Source organism: Aulostomus chinensis, chromosome 13, assembly GCF_037954235.1.
Source record: "Aulostomus chinensis isolate RoL2024-O1b breed Wild chromosome 13, RoL_Achi_v1.0, whole genome shotgun sequence".
In the NCBI taxonomy this organism is placed as follows: Eukaryota; Metazoa; Chordata; class Actinopteri; order Syngnathiformes; family Aulostomidae; genus Aulostomus; species Aulostomus chinensis.
Genome location: NC_141332.1, coordinates 13,343,637 through 13,359,591, shown reverse-complemented (window position 1 = coordinate 13,359,591; position 15,955 = coordinate 13,343,637). Strand labels below are relative to the sequence as shown.

At 43.2% G+C, this 15,955-nt stretch overlaps 1 protein-coding gene across 2 annotated transcripts in view; it reads left to right on the top strand.

Moving 5' to 3' along the window:
* The window catches only part of LOC147250944 (uncharacterized), a 114,359-nt gene that overhangs the window by 33,014 nt on the left and 65,390 nt on the right, over positions 1 to 15,955 (top strand). The window lies entirely within an intron of this gene.

Sequence of the window (15,955 nt, the reverse complement as noted above, 5' to 3'; positions counted from 1 at the left end):
TAGATATAGAGACAATGGTAAACAGGTACAGAAGACCAAGGAAATGAGATGGAAATGAATAGTCAGAGGGAGAAGAGGACGACATGGCCTTTACACCCCCCCCACTTCATCCCTTTCCTCCATGTTTATATCTTTCCCATCACTCCTAGCCTGATGTCTCTGTCCTTGACTCTGCAGTGTTGATCTCTCTGTTTTTATCCTTCCTTCATTCCCTGCTTTTCCTCCCTCTATTCCCTTCTGTCATTCCGGTTGCTTCCTCCTCTCGTTTCTTGCCTGCACCTGCTCTTTACTCCTCTTCCCTGTGCCGCACCCATTAGGCTTTTCTTCTCCCTGTTGCTATGACATTAGCTAGCTGTAGCGGTGTCAGGCCAGTCTTGAGGGATGAGACTAAAGAGCTAAGTCTTGCTCTTTTAATTTAATTACTCCTCCCTCTCTCTCCGTCTCTCTCTGTCTCTCTCTCTCTCCCCCCTTGCCTCCCTCCTCCCAGCCTTGTTCCCCCATATATCACACCCTGCCCTCATATCCCTCTCCTCCTCCTCCTCTTCTCTCATCCCTCTGCTTCTTTGTCTCTTCCTCGTCTCCTACCTGCTTCTACCTGTCTTTGTGCATGCATCCTCTCCCTCATGCTCTGTCTCAGGAAAAGAGAAGAGGAAGAACACAACATCACAACCCTCTTTTTGCACACACCCCCTGCACAATCTTTCCTTTTTCGTGTACATTTACATAAAGTCTGGTTCTTTAAAGTGTCACTTATCCCAGTTGTGCACAGATACCGCAAAGTGTGTAAAATGTGTGTGTCTGCCTCCATGTGTTGGCCTAGGCTTGACCTTGATTACCACGGTGACGGTGAGGCTCCTCATTAGTGCTGGACTGGAGGAAACATTTGGGTAATGAGGGAGCAGCATTGTCCTTAGGCACACAAACACACACACGCACACACACACACACACACACACGTATACACACGCACAGATGCCAATGCACCACTTCGTATTAGTGCCTGCACACACCTGCTGACACCTGCACTTATGCAAGAAGACACACAAACACACACACACACACTTATTACACCTCAGTCTCATGGCCCCCCACTCAGTTGTCTCGCCTCACCTTCTGTTTGGTGTTTTTTCTCTCCCACACACATTCTGCCTCTTCCCCCTGTCTCCCGTCTTCCTCTGTCTGTTCTGCCCACCAGACGGACCTTGCAGACCTTTCTGCCCACTGAGTTCCTTCAGGCCTGAAACATCACAGTGTCGCCCTCTGGTGGTGTCATTCAAATCTCAGATAGAAGTGCCTGGAAATCTTCATACGGAATTTTACCCAACGGGATATCTGAAGTTACAGATATTTGAGCCGTGTGAAAATCAGTCCATTCTGAAAACCTTTCTTTCTAAACTTTTACTCATTTGTTTTCAAGTTTCACCACAGTGTGTAAATATCTTGAAAAATGATCGGTAAACATCTCTGGAGGGTGAGAGGTGACACCGTAGATAGTCAGAGTGGCAACAATGCAACTGCCAGCAGCAAATGTGAACTCTAATTTCACTGCAAACCAGTATGCATTGTAGATTGTGTTGTTTTAAAAGCTTGGCATATACAACTTTTTCTGTATTGTGCATCCAACCAGCCACACAGTGCCTCTGTCTTCTTCCTTCTTTTTTGAATTCAAGCAGATTAAAGATGCACAAATCTGATTAGTTTTTCAGTTTTGATTCTGATCCCGATACCTGGGCTTTGGACTCTAGCCAGTAGTGAGTTCTGATTTGAAAGCCATCTGTTATTAGGAACGTTAGGTGGATATACAGATAGTAGGGTCTGCATCCTAATTGCGGGCCAGTGTTGCTGACATTATAGCTGATGCTGATACTAAGGTCCATCCATACATTTTCTATACCGCTTGTCCTGTTAGGGTTACAGGGGGGGCTGGAGCCTATCCCAGCAGCCTTCGGGCTAGCGGGGTACACCCTGGACGGGTCACCAGTCCATCTCAGGACCAACACATACAGACAGACAAGCATTCACACTCACAGCCACACCTACGGTCAATTTAGAGTATCAATCAGCCTCGTCCCCTCTTGATGTCTTTGGACTGTGGGAGGAAGCTGGAGTACCAGAGAGAACCCACACAGGAACAGGGAGAACATGGAGACTCCACACAGAAAGATCCTGTGCTGGAGCCAGGACTCAAACCCTGAAAACTTCTTGCTGTGAGGCGACAGTGCTGACCACTGCACCACCGTGCCACCCCTTGATATCAAGGTTCTAGATTTAATTATGCTTCTTTATGTTCTTTATTTTAAGTAGAAATGTGTGATATATAAACCAGAAGTACTTTCAGCCCTCCTTCACAGTATCTTCAAATGAAATGAAACAAATAAACGTGCTATCATCAGTAAATGTAATATTATTTGCAAGCATACAGATGGGACCCAATTGGCAAACAGTGGCCAGTATCCATATATGACGGATAAATCCAAAACCTACCATAATACATACAGTACATATGCCCTTGACTTTACCTCCCTCTGTGCCGTGAGCTCTGCAGGTCTACAGATGTACTGCTAACACTTGATGTTTTTCAGTAGTACAGAATTGAATGAATCGTTTAATTGAGTAACTGACTGATATTTGATATCAAGTTTGGATCCTTAGCAGAGATAAATGAAAATCAGTTAATCAGCTGCAATCAAATGATCTCCAGAATATCTGTGTGTTATTCAATTAAATCTTGCGTATGTGCAGTCTCGGTCTTGCTCCATATTTCCACTACAACTAACAATTTGCACACTGAGAAAACAGACACTGGCTGGAGTACAGATACAAAATAGTTTACACACACACACACACTCACTCACACACACACACACACACACACACACACTTGGAAAAAAAAGTGAACACATTTGCCTTAATAAGATTTTACACGCTGGTAGCGCTACAATAAAAATAAAAGCAGGAGTGAGTGATTAAAGTGAGTTGGGCGGGGAACAAAGTGGCTCTGTGGTCCTACGAGTCTCTAAAAATCTCCTTCGAGCAGCAGCCGGCTGCAGCTCAACCTCTCTCATCCTTGTGCTTTCACAGACAGAGTTGTCACAGAAAAACTGAGGCGCTTCTCTTTCGCTTCTATGTTACTAGAAATGCAGGAAGTCACGGTGCACTCAGAGTTGAAATGGTCTGTCATAAAAGTGGATGCCAACACACAGTTAACATCTATTTAAAGGATTTGCAACAGAAGCGTTACATTTAAAATGTATTAACTTAAATTATACGTACTAAAAATGTTATGGACCAATAATTCTTTCTAAACTGATGAAATATTTAAGCCAGTCCAAGCTTCAGCCACAGAATAAAATGCTTTTTTGTTCTTGTATGTGATGGTAGGAATATGTCCATCATTACCAGGCTCGTCTATAAATTCAATATTTAATAGCAAACTTGTGAAACAATCATACAGTCTCATGTATCAAGCACAAGATCTAATCGGAATGAGTGAACTGTCTGCAGCCAGTGCAGCACAGACCTCATTACATCAGCACTTCACGTCCACACAATTAAATATACATGCACATTCACAGCTACAGTGGTTTTCATACCTGGAATTCTTGGAATACTATAGATGGAGGCCGAGGTTGTTCGTTTTTTTCTTTCATCCTTTTATTTCATATGCTAGGATTTCTGCTTTAAGTTTCTGATATTTTGGCTCTTAGGTCACACATTAATGTTGATTTTAGCCGATTTTATTTTTGCTGATGACATCAGTGCTACTGTAATTGGGAGTGTTTGTAGACAGAGGTGGGAAATATCGTGTGGACCGAGATGTCTCTCAAAAGCGGTGCAACCGGAGTAATCAATAGAGCAAGAAAGAGAAGAGGGCTCTTGTAATTTAGAGGAAGACGAGGGATCGTCTCCCTCACGTCCCTGCCTTTCCTCCCCTTCACTAATGCGGATGCAGTCTTGACAGATTCCAGTGCAAAAAGAGTGGGAATGTGAAAATGAAAATAAGCGAGGGCAAAGGAGGGAGATAAAAGAGAAAAAAAGAATAATGATTAAAAAAACGACATGCAAAGGGAAAAATCACGTGATATGACCCACAGATGAGTGTAGCGGGCATCTGTAGGTGATGCTGCACAAATGTTATTGGAATAAAAAGTTCCCAAAGTGCCTGCGAGGCTCGGAAAGGAATTCATGGCACTCAAATGTGAAGATTCATGGGCTGATGTAATAATTCCCCCCCAAAATGACAAAAGTAGGGCAAAAGTGGAAGAACAAAAGTCCACAGCCCTCTGTACCTTAAGCCAGGCTCACGCTACGTCACTGTAGAAGTCGTAGTGTTGCCTCAACAACGGAGAAACCCTGTAAATTCCCTGGGTGATCCTGGACACCGACATGATGCTAGGTGGAGCGGTGAGGGGACAGGGCGGAGGAAACACCCCAGCTTCCTATTGTGTTATCTAATGGCTGACCCCTTTAAACCCCACTCAGATTATATATCCTGGGTCAGATGAAGGTTAAGTACATACTCAGTTTAAGTGGCTACTTTATCATGTCAGTATGATATTATATCATATGAAATGATGATATATTCTTTATTGTTACTCCATTCACAGGTAAACACTGCGTATCAAAACGACGGCTGCACTCTAACCTTTTAAAACCCAACTCATTTGAGCAGCTAGGATCCGCCGGGTGGTGTCCACAGCCTAGAGTCAATGGGAACACACACCAGCCCTCCAGCAGATTATACATGCTTTGTCTCGTCAATGAAATCCTGATCATGTTAAGGCTCTTTAATGACATTCATGAAATCTGTCCCTGAGTTGGCTGCTATAGCAGAAAATCGTGGTTAAATTTGGTAGGATGATAGAACTCAAATGGTTTTGGAATTGATCCGGATTTGGATCTGATGAGCGATCCTAAAATGATTAGGTAGAGCCGGTGTGTGTGTGTGTGTGGTCGGGACACATCAACATACATCAGCAGTGTTTCAGGCACTTATTTCGCGCAATGATTTGTTGTGAACCGAGACGTGAGTCATGTTAAAGAATCGTTTTTAAAATGATTGTCAAGGGGGTCCGCAAGTTCAAGTTTTGTAGGTAGAAAACCTACAAATATAGAGAAATGAAGGATGATAAACCTGTGATTCATTGGAATTCTGAAAGTAAATATCCAGTTTCACAAAAATGTTAACTATGAGATTTTAGCAGGATGCTGTAATAAATAAAAGAAGAAATGAAAACGTGTTTGTCATCACAATTTGACCTTAGAGATCTCAGTGGGATGGATCGAAAATCGAGGATTCCAACAAGACGGATGAAGTAGTCAGCAGCAATCTGATGGAGGGAGGGCAAACTATTAGATTATCACATAAGAAAATGAGAAATTGCCTTGAATGAGTTGGACCTGCCACCTGCACATGAAGCTTGTTGTCACCCTGTTTTCTATTCTTCATCATCAAAGCTCAGGTTGGCTTTGTTTCGTAGTGCTCACAGGTAGCTTTCCCCACTCAGCTAATGAAGAATTGGTTGTTGTGAAATCAACAGGCAAGTCAGCCCAATCCTGTGATCTCTCCTGGTGGCCTCAAGAGACTTGTGCTGTGTGTGTGTGTGTGTGTGTGTGTGTGTGTGTGTGTGTGTGTGTGTGTGTGTGTGTGTGTGTGTGATACACGCACAAGCATGCCTCCTGTGCATGCGCATGCCTGCTTCTTTGCCTGCAAGTGGGGGTCAAAAGGGTGGAGAACAGAGGAGGAGTGGGGGGGGGGGTGGCACCTCCCAGTTCTAGCATACATATGGTTGGCTCTTATTGCTGCTCTGAGAAACACTGATTGGCTCTCAGGTCCAGCAATCAGCAGAGCGAGCAGGTAGGGGAGGGTCTTCACTCTGCTCTGTTGCTAGGTTACAGGTATACCCAATAGATGTGGGGATATAGATAGAGTAGAGATAAGGATGAGGTTGGGTGTGGATCAGAGCATGGATCTGTGTGTGTGTGCCTGTGTGTGTGTGTGTGTGTGTGTGCGCGCGCGTATTTGAGTGATTGTTAGTATCAGGGTGGGGTCGAAAGGATTGAGGGGTCAGGAGGGTGGAAACAAGGGTGAGAGAGAAGAGGATCTACTACAAATGAAAGAGATTCATGAAGAATAAGAAAATCAGGCTTATTGTTTTGGTCTTTAATCCACATTCCAACCACCCAAACTGACAGTTTATCCACACAAATGGAGCAAATATGGAGAAATCAGAAAATACCAGAATGGTGTTGCTGGTCCACAAATGGAATTCTAAAAAACACACAGGAAACAGTCCAATGTTCTACCTCACATCTGAAGAATGTTCAGGTGGAGTGTTGCGATTGTGACTGGCCTGCAGATCTCAGGCCTGTGGTTGGAGGGTGTGTGTGTGTGTGTGGGGGGGGGGGGGGTAATTCATTAAAGTGCTGTTGTATTAATCACAGACTGCTTTAGACAACGCTGGTCTGAGAACAGCTGTTCCACTGCACTTAAATTGCAATCATAGAGCGGTCAGTCGCCACTAATCGGGGTCATTTATCAATCCGGAAGACCACACACACACACACACACACACACACACACACACACACACACACATTAAATGTACACACACTGAAATAAACACACAGACACACTCACAAATTCACACACATACTGATCAATGGCTGGGCTGGGCGAGGAAGAGGGAGTGATGGGTGTTTGGCTGGTACACACTCTGTGTGTGTGTGTGTGCGTGTGTGTGTGTGTGAGAGAGAGAGACAGAGAGAGAGATCTTGTTTAACTACATTTGTGAGGCCCAGAAGCTCACTGAAATTCAATGTGCTTTGGAGAAAAGTTTAAATTTTTGGGTTAAGACCTGGTTTTATGTCTATAGGGTTAATCAATCATTTGTGATGGTTCGTGTTAGAATTCGGTAAAGGGTCTCAAAGGAGATACCGACAATGGAGATGAGGATAACACAAAGGCTTTCGACCGGTAAAGCTACCGGTCAGCTGTGATGCGCGTCATCATCAGAACTTATCAAATGATCCTTTTACTATTTATTTGTTCATCTGTTTGTGTCCGACCATTTTTGACAAAGGAGAAAATTGTACCTTTTAACTCCAAGTTAGGACAAGACCGAACAAGATGTGGTTAAATCTCTGTTGGATGCTGGATTGATAGATTTTAGCTCTGCCACTCCCACCTGAATGTAAATGTCGTGAAGCCTAGCGCGTACCTCTGTGGAGCTGGAACCACACGTCACTGTGAACACAATGCAACACAATGGTTCCTTCATTATTAGCTAAAATTCCAACGCTTAACTGCGCACTCGTGTTTCAGTGGTGTAATCGCAACTAGCCGCGGTCAGACCAACGCACAAGTCTCAGCGATCCCAAGGCATACCAATAATTCAAGATTTAATATTATTCCCCTATTGCTGGCACTGAAGCGAGCAGGAGCAGCTGTAATTAGAGGAGGTGCTCACTGTAGAATGTGTCCTGATTTAAACGTCACACGTAAGATTTTACGTGATATTGTTAGCTAACCCCGGGAGATAGAACAGAACTTATTCCCGTTAAAACACAGAAACAGAACCTCCAAAAAGTACAAAGCAAATGCAAATTTAAAAAAGAAAAGTTGCTCAAAATTGGTTCATAAATAGAAAATTAAAGTTATTAGTTCACTGTGGATTTACTGAGACTTCTCAGGTGTCCATACTTGAAAAGTGCATGCAGGTTTTGTAAAGATTCTGCATTTTTTATTGTTTTATTATGAATATTTGTACAAAACCCAATTCACAGAAAGGCAAACTAGTGTATTTTGAAAGCTTAAATAAACACGAAGCCTTATAAACATGCATTTTACTCAGAGAACACCTTTGGTGAACTGCCCTGAGGTCTGTTTGCAGTACTGAGATTTCCTTAATGACACTTTGGCATTGTTAGCAAGGCTTGAAATATAACACGACATCAGCCAGCATCCGCAAACCAGCTCATGAGAGCTGTGTAATTTGCTACGAGGTAAGATTTTCATCCAAAAGCAACTTTTTTTTTTGGCCTCTCCATCAAAATGTGCCGGTCTTATACAGGCCCCTGCAGTAGTACCTGAGCCCGACAACAAAAGCCTCCACAAAGTGAGGATGCGTGTTAAGTTTGGATCTTGTAAACATTCCCAACACTTGTCCCGACTCCTCCATGTTGGTCAGGCCAAGAACATTTGGTCGTCTGGGAAAGCTGGCAGACTAGTGAGAGATTGAAAGGATGAAAAAGAAAGAAAAGAGAGGGAGAGAGAGAGAGAGAGAGAGAGAGAGGAATAACGGGGGGAAGAGGACCTTTAGTGAGTGCCAGTTCCGAGCACATCATGGAGTGAACGAAGCTCTCTAATTTGTCAATTCTAAGTTTTCCACCCTTTATCTCTTTTTTCTCCTCATAATGCCTTTCAGCTGTTTCCCCAGTTCCTTCTTGTTTCCATTCCTTTATTCTTTAGTCTCGTTAATGCTTATCCGTCACTTTTACATTTGTCATTTTTAGCTACCACTTCTGATTACCCATTACATCTTTTGCAGCTGCTAATCATACATTTTCCTTCCCCTTGAACTCCTCTGCTCATTAAGTGACGTCTCGTCTTGTGTTCTTCCTCGTATTGCTGATTCATAAGAGTTATTTGGACAGAAAACAGAGGGAAGGAGCTTCTGTCCTGATGGATAACAACAGGGATTGGGAGAGTGAGATAGTGAGAACGGGATACGGACGCTGTCTTTCCTTGCAGACTGTCCGTCTGGCTGGCACTCTGTCTCTCCCTTGATCTGCCAGGCTGTTCGCCACTGTGTCGACGCTCTCTCCCTCAACCAAAATTTCCAAAGATTGTGCGGTCAGGCTTGCGAGGCTTGGCTGCTATTCTTAAAGAGGAATGTCATTGTTTGGTTTAAACAAACCTGTGCAGTTTTTTGTTTTTTTTTAAGTGCATAATTTTTGGAAAATGGTACTACATGACCAGAGAGAAGGCTTTTACAGGAAAGGCAGAAAACCCACAACGCCTCAAATGGACGCTTGCCTCCTGTGAGGTTGCTCCCACGAACACCAACGCTGCTGCTAAACGACATCCATTTTGCCTCGCTGGCTTTGGTTGACATCATTGTTGGCATTGTTTTTTTGTTTTTTTATCTTTGAGATGGTGGGAAGCAGCTGCCCCACACTTGACCCAACTGGTGGTTGAGGCAGGCTGACAAAAAAATGTGGAAGTATAATTTGTAAGTGACCGGCGCCCAGACCTTTTTCCTTGGAAGGCCAAAACTCAAAATAAATGCACTCAGTGTGTTGCCAATGTGCTTTTTGTCTGTGCCTCTTTTTCTTTTTTACCTCACTCAACCAAAACAAGATGTTCTGCTCAAAATGCCACTATGTCAGCTACCTGATTAAACAATGAAAAAAACAGCATTTTTTTTTTGTATGTTTTTAAGTTATTTTTTATCATTTGGTCTGTTTATTGACATCTGGCAGACCAGCTCTAAAATTGGGAAGAGCCAAATTTGGCCCCCAGGCCTATCAGTGTATCCAGTGTGTTTAAATAGCCCGTGTTGTCTTTTTTTTTTCCAACACCTGGGAGTACACACCGTCTTTTTACCGTCTCACTTTAGTGTGTGTTAAAAAAAAAGAGATGAAGTCGGGGAGAAAGGCAAAGTAACGGAATAGAGAGGGAGACGAAAAATAGAGCAAATTGGGAAGAAGCAGAGGAAGGAAAGGGAAGAAGCTGATCTGGCAGATAAGGGAGGAAAGAAGATTGAAAACAGATATAGGAGGACATACAAAGACAACTGACTGTAAAGCCACCTTGATAAGCCATGCTTGTCCTCACACACAGGCAGTTTTACAAGTCACACTTTTCTTTTTAGGGGTCGCAGACAGTTGATGTGCGCAGACAGACCTGCCTGCTGAGTTTAAACCTGAAATGACCCAGACACACACTCTCTCTCTCTTTCTCTCTCTCTCTCGCTCTCTCTCTCTCTCGCTCTCTAACATAGTGTGATCAAAAATTTAGGTCATTAGATGAACAATTTGCAAATGAGGGAGAAACCTAGAGCGGGTGGGTGTACGCTTACTCTGAGAGTGGTTTTTTTTTTGTGTTTTTTTTGGAGTGACCATTTTTAGAGACCACTCAATGTAATGAACTGACCAAGATGACAGGGTTGGGCCTGCATCGCTAAGTCCTCTGCAGCTTAAATCACACTGGCATCTGGCTTCCACACACCAACACCTCACAGCACATACACACACAACCTTTCAGTGACTGTGATCATGCACGTGTGTGTGTGTGTGTGTGTGTGTGTGTGTGTGTGTGTGTGTGTGTGTGTGTGTGTGTGTAAGCTCAGGAAGACCGCCCTCTCTTCATTTGTTTACATTTGATAAATGTTGTTTGCCGCACTGGATTTATTCTCCTCATCCTCCTACAGTAGCATATTCCTGATTACCATAATTCAACTTGCTCTTTAAGTGATTCAGTTCATTTAAACTACAATGATCTCACACTTCCTTCGTCTTCCTCCTCTGCAAGCTTACCTTTTTCTTCCACAAGTAAAACAGTGAAGGGGCGGCAGGGCTCTGAGGTAGAGTGGCGGTCTAGCAACTGAAGGGTCGCTGGTTCGATACTTCCCCCAGCGACCATGTCCAAGTATCCTTGAGCAAGATACTGAACCCCTAATTGCTCCTGATGGCCCTGGGAAGGACTGGCGACCAGTCCAGGGTGAACCCCGCCTCTCGCCCAATGTCAGCTGGGATAGGCTCCAGTCCACCAGTACCCCCCCCCCAAACACACACACACACACACACACACACACACACACACCAGCACCACCCCCAGACAACGGATAAGCGGGATAGCAAATGAATGGCTGGAGTAAAACAGTGGAGGTGTTCCAAAGGTCGTAAATGTCTTTTATGTTTAGCATCTTTGAATGATTTAAATAGCTTTGGCTTCATGCCGGCTTCATAAATTTCACACAAATCTCCATCTTTGCTCGCACTTATAATCCAAACACAAAAGATGGCTTTCTCTGAGCTTTGCGGGGGAGGAGGAAACAAATTGCCACTGATGCGATTAAATAAAACGCCACTAATTTTTCATTCTCTTAATCTGTCTTTGAAGCATTTCTAATTTTCCAGTCAAGAGTGACTGAAAAGGTGAATGAATTAGAGGGTTATAACACTAGTGAGTCACTCTCAAAGGTCTATTTGTAAGTGGCTGTGTGTGTTTCCTGTTGTGCTTAAGTGAGTGGACTCATGTGTGCCACTGTGTGTGTGTGTGTGTGTGTGTGTGTGTGTGTGTGTGTGTGTGAAGTAAGACAGCAGTATCAGGGTTATGAGGCAGATAAAACACACACACACAAACATAGAAGACACTAGATCAAACACACATTGCTTGAAAAAACTGGACTGAGCTGGAGGGCCCCAACCGGGCGTGACTTTGATCCTCAACACAACATCCGCTCTTCTATACTCCAACTCTACATTTCTGCTTCTCTTCTGGCTCACGTGCCCCTCAGGACACTTACACAGGATTCAAGTTACATCTTCAAACCTACAAATAGAACTGTGTGTGTTGTCTTCAAACACAGAGGATCCTCCTGTTGTAACTGGATACTCGGTGTGTAAATTCCTGATTTGTAGCCTGCAGATGGGCTTTGGGGCTCAAAGGGAGGGTTGTGGTTGGTATCTCAATGGCCACGAGAGTAATAATAATAATAATGATAATAATAATAGTAAGACACTATATATGTATTTATATATGTTGAGTGGGGAACATGAGTGTTATTTTGACGATGAGCCAGATGTGAGTAGGTGGTACAGGTTGCAGGATGCGCAAATATTCCCTTCTCGTTAATCCCGATGGTAATTACCCACATGTACTGTATTCAGTGTGATGGATATAAATTGATTGAAGTGTGACCTAAAATAGATCCAAAAGCCAGCCTGTAGGACGTTTTTATAGCTAGGCTTTACGAGTATTTGCAAAGTAGAGTCAAGAGGTTTACTCACAATTTTTGACAGTCTTTAATTCCCACAACATTTATGCGTTTTAGGTCTCGGTTCTCCTCATCATTAAAAAGTTAGGGACACAAAGTGCAATGTCAGGCTCCTTTAGAATTTACAATGCTTCTACAATCGTCTGCTAATTATAAATGATTAATGCATTTGCTGTGGCATTGATTCCCGCGACGTAGACGGTTTGCTGTTGCTTCGTGCTAAGCAGGCAACAACAAATTAGATTATTATGGCAATTAACTGTGAACTGAGCAGCGCTACCTCTATACCAGTGTGTATATCCAGTGGTCTGATATGCACAAGTGCTAGCTTTAGCTGAGCAATTTAAATCAGATGAATAATTTTTATTTATTTTTTTTCGGAATGATATGCTACACTCATTCAGTGACAAAGGTAGAATGTACAAACATTTAGTAACATTTACAAACACGCCAAAATCTGCATCTGACTGCAACTAGCACATAGAGTAACTTCAAAATAAAGGCTTGTTCGTCACCACAACTGCTATTACCAGCGTTGTTAGTTCGATATTATCTGGGCTCTCCAAAGAACTCGCTCATGCTGTCTGGTCACTGCTGAGTGTTTTTCTCACCAAGTTCTCCAGGGATGATGCGATTTTTTTTTTTTTTTTAATGTCAGCCTGAATGTTAGCGTCACCATGGGTTACCTCAACCAAAAGACCATGAGACTTTTGATCGTTGCAGAAAATAAGGACAATTTCAGAATTACACATTGCTCAGTATAGTAATATTCACAAAAGAACAGCACAAGATGAATGATTTTTCAGGTTAAATGCAATCGTTAGCTCAAAGCCAATGTTATGCTATGAGTAAACTGCACCACAGAAGCACGCCGGACTTCGGTGACGCTGCAACGAGCTTTGCCCTTCTATTTTTTTTCAACAACTCATTTGCATCCCACAAATGCTTCAAAGCTCAAGAGCGTGGTAATTATTGACACATTTTTTCCCGCTGAACAAAGCGTTGAAATACATCAATCTGTTGTTAACCACAACAGATCGTATTTCAGGCATTTAACCAAAAAGCCATACAAAAATCTCATTAATGTTGAGACGAGGGAACCAGACAAACACTACTAACTTATTTATGCCACTCTATAATATATGATGTAAAACCCACAGTACCAGAATGGAACCCAATCTAGACCCATTTGGCAGTAGTCCAAAAATAGTTGGTTCTGAACTTGTGCAGTTTTAGTGGACCTGTGAAGATCTAGAGTCCCGTTGACTCTATTTTTTTCAAATATTGAAGGTTTTTTTGTTGTTGTATGTGTGATGAATAAGATTTTTTGCTCTGGTGTTCTGGACACCATGTTTTTTGGCAAGCCTTCCCATAATCCATCCAGCTAGGCAACTTTGCCATTCCTACTACAGAGGAGGAAAAAGAAGATGCTCCCTCTGACATGTGCGCAGATGCTTTGATGCTTTATTCACTATACGGCTTTTCGAAGGACGTCTCCTGTTCTCAAAGTGTCCCCTCTCTCTAACCCTCTGGCCCCTCCATACCGGCTCTGATCGATCCAACGATGTCTCCCAGTCCCACATGTCATCTTTTTTCTTAGACACAGCTCTTCTCTCCCCCACTGCTTGGTATTCTGGAGCGGGAATGCATGCACCATCGCAGATCCATCAGCTCCAATCGGAATGCCGCACCACGGCTCGGGGAAATGCAGGGATGAGGAGAGAGAGAAAGACGGAGAGAGAAAAAGAGTGAGAAAAGGCTGGTCAGTGGCTTGTGGATGTTCTTATGGGACCAAAGACGGAGAAAGAAAAGAATAAGAAAGTAAAGCAGGGATAAGAGTACCTTTTTTATTTCCATTTCCTCTCAATTAGCTGCTCTGAGACTGTAAAGGAATGTAAACACCCTCTCATGCTGAACATGCTTCACGGCTCAGAGGTTTCAATACTTAATACAAAACAAAATAAATAATTTGATTGCCCACATTTTGTGTCTTGTTATCTTTGACCTCCATGTAGCAACTTTAAACTCACAGACAATATGGATACAGGTTTTATTAAATATTACTGCTCTTTATTATAAGTTATCATATATTAAATGAAGTCAAATGATATTTATGAATGTGGTAAAGAAGCAAAGTCAAAGACCTTATTGCTGGGAATGGATTGGGAACCTTTTTAGTTTTCTTTTCCATTAATTTAAAGGTTATACATGTTCATTGCTGGTTTTATGGAAACCAGAAACCAATATACTGTAACACTGAATAGTTTCTGTTCACAATAATATGTTACTGAAAAACCCCTGTACTAACCAAAAATGCATTATTATATATTTTATTATATAATTATTCTGAACACCTGACCCTTCCCGTATAAAGCCACCTTGTCCTTCATCTCAGTTCTCACGACCCAGCCCCCCTCCCCGGATGGCACTGTGGCACCGTTGCCTCATAGCAAGAAGATTCTGGGTACAGACCTCAGTCGTCCCAGGTCTTTTCTGTGCAGAGTCAGCATGTTCTCCTCGTGCTGTGCGTGGCTTTTCACCGGGTCATTCACCAGACGTGTACTTACCGCCCTCCTCATCACAGCTATCGCAGGGGACGAGGCCAATGCTCGAAAGACACGTCCTTTGCTCTGAGACCTGACCCCAGATTTGTCGACACTTTGTTCAACCCTGATAATCCCTCTTCTCTGACCCTTATCTGATCCTTTCCAGACCTCTTGCCAATGTAAATAAATCTAACTTTATACCAAACTATCGGAGAGGTCTTTGTTGGTGAACTAGCCTTTGAAAATGATGAATGTAGCAGGGTGTCTTCCTCCCGGACCAACACTATCAGCTGCTGCATAACTGCACTCCTATTATACATATTACACTTTGGGGTTTAATATAATATTATTGGCATCTGTGGCAGGTCATGCGGTGGCAGCTCTGGCTCAGCTGTCTTCCACTCTTTCTAGTACAGTCCACTGAGCTTCTCATGGCAGATTCCTCTGTAATGTATCCTTCTCCTGTCAGAGAGGAGAAGGAAGCAGACAAGCACTGATCATATTGATGTTTCCTCTCTTGTTCATTTATCGCTTCCTTTCTTTAACGTTCTTCCTCTCCAAAGCCTCTGCATCTCCCTCTCTCTTGGTCTCTCTCTCTGTCTGTGCTCTCCCTCATGGCTTTCCTCTACAGCAGTGCGTTGCCTTGGTAATTACCAGTTGTCTTAAACAGACAGATGGAATAAGAGAGAGTGACGGGCAATTTTCCCAGTGCCTCTTTTCCCTGTGAGCGTGCAAGCAACTCATTTTTTGCGCATGTGTTCTGTATGCACGCTTCTTTACTTCTCTAAATCTCTTCTGTCGCTTTCCTCACTCCCCATCTCACTCTCACTTTGTGACTTTTTGTGTTTGTGCATGGCTGAAGTGTGTTTGTGTGTGTGAGTGTGTGAGTCGGACGAGGGGAATTGCCTGACAGAACGTGTTAGTCCAGGATGCGAGTAGGACAGTCTCATCTCCTGTTGTTGTGTTTGGCCCTTTTAGATGCCAAGTGTCACTCTGGCCTTTGCAGGGTCTCAGGAGGGATCACTGCTGTCCCCTGCTCTCCTTGTGTCTCCCAGCATGCCCCAAACACAGGAAGGAAAGGAGTGTTTCTCTCTTCAGAGGCGAGAGAGGAGCTGAGGGCTGGATGGAGAAGAGAAAAGGGCAAATGAGGAAAAAGCTTTTTATCCGCTACATCAGGAGACACTGCTAAATCTAAAATTAGGATGATAAAGACTCCAAATCCTATATTCGTTGGTTTAATTACTTCAACCACACCTGACTTAAGTAGAGCAAATCAAATCTTCCGGCGCTTCCACAACAGAGCTTTCTGTCACAGGCAGACTAGAGGGTCACTCTGACCCAGACAGCCAATGCTACAAAACACGAGCGCTACAGGACAACAACCTGCATTAGTGTTCCGGCTAAATA